We start from the raw sequence: 1,861 nt of genomic DNA on the forward strand, positions 1-1,861 counted from the left end.
TGTTGGTCCGTTATACTTCCGGATGGCAATGTTGTGAACTCCTTGGCCAAGCGCATTCTATCTATAGATAGTGCGCTTGGCTAAGAAGCTCATAACATCCGGAAGTATAACGGACCAACACACAAAACTGTGTGTATCCATGAACAATTATAGTCGGGTTAATACAGTTCAGTGAGCATTACTCATAAACGCGGATGGCCAAAACAATAACAAAGGCCTGAGTGACGCCATCTGCATACTATCTATAGATAGAATGCGCTTGGCCAAGGAGTTCACAACATTGCCATCCGGAAGTATAACGGACCAACACACAAACTCTGTGTAACCATGAACTTTTATAGTCTGGTTAATACAGTTTAGAGAGAACAACTCACAAACGCGGATGGCAAAAACAATAACAAAGGCCTGAGTGACGTCATCTGCATTCTATCTATAGAACCATAATATGATGATGCAGTCAAAACCTGACCCAGATAATTAGATGCAAATGACCCGAACTGTGCTTGAGATACCTAGATAACCACGCCTCTCGGACAGTCGTCATTATGTAAACAATGGCAGTGATCGGTAAACACAGCGAACTGCACATGTTTAACTATGAATGGTATAATGTTTCTAAGTAAAATACCCACTGCTCCATCACTTGATCATTAGAACCAACAAAGAAAACTTTATATAAAGTTAAGCATTTATAATCCGAGCGAGAAAATCGTGTGATAACTAGTCACCCATTTGGCGGTATAAAAACAATAATAATCATCAGAGAGAGGTCGATTTCATTCAGGTTATTGTTTATAAACAACCACCTATATTTGTCCGAGAACGTGTGAAGGTATGCCATAAATTCCATGTTTTGATAGGTCAATATCTACTGGTTAGTTACGGGTTAACATAGAACAAAATCTTTACAATCGATATAAATTACAAACCCAAACACTGAAATTTAAACCGTTTGGATCGTTTGGTTTCGCGTCCGAGGCTGCTGATTAGAAACTTTAGAAGCCGGAAAACGTTTCGCACAAAATAGGTCTCCCGGTGATTGTTGTTTACATTGTAGATAATACACTTTTAGTGAAAACAAACATGCACAAATGAAATGTTATGTTAGTTAAATTCATTATATATGGCTAAATTATTCTGAAAATCAGGGTCGAAATAGGTCTAATGTTATTCACACAAGCGTCTTAATTTTGAATAATTAACTTTAACGTGGTCTAAAAAGAGAACGACAGTAATTTTGATAATACATGTTACCATAATTTGTTTCATAAAATATAAATATCTGGACAGTATTTGATGCGTGATCGAATAATTATGAGTATGTGCTTCTTTTGTTACCTAACAACCACATATTTATGGCACGCATTGACAGAGTAATCGAATGTGTAGCTGTAAATCGATTATAAGGAATTGTTACCATATCACCATCAAATATGATAATTATCGTAAGTTATAATGTTGAGTCATCTTGCTTATTTTTCTCACGCCATTATAGAGTCATACGCCATGAATTAACCCTTTGTCTGCCGTACTCTGGAAAAACTCATATTTTAAAAATTGGCCAGAAAAATGATCCTTCAAATATAGATCTATTTAAATGACCCTCATAATATTTGCAAAACCCCTCAAACCTGGGCCCGTTTTCATGAATGCGAATTAGCGCTTAGTCTCTGACTGTCTGTGACTTTAGTCAAGGACTTGAAAAAATCGGATTTCATGTAAGCTGACTAAGCAAGTCCGGGACTAAAATCACGGCACCTTCGGACTAAGTTTGACAAGTTTTAATCAATTGCTGAGGCAGGACTTCAAGCTTAGTCTGAGACTAGTTACTAGGATATATCATAGCGTCGACAGGATAGCA

Source organism: Berghia stephanieae, chromosome 1, assembly GCF_034508935.2.
Source record: "Berghia stephanieae isolate SIO BIC M18660-M18661 chromosome 1, UCSD_Bste_1.3, whole genome shotgun sequence".
Lineage (NCBI taxonomy): Eukaryota > Metazoa > Mollusca > Gastropoda > Nudibranchia > Aeolidiidae > Berghia > Berghia stephanieae.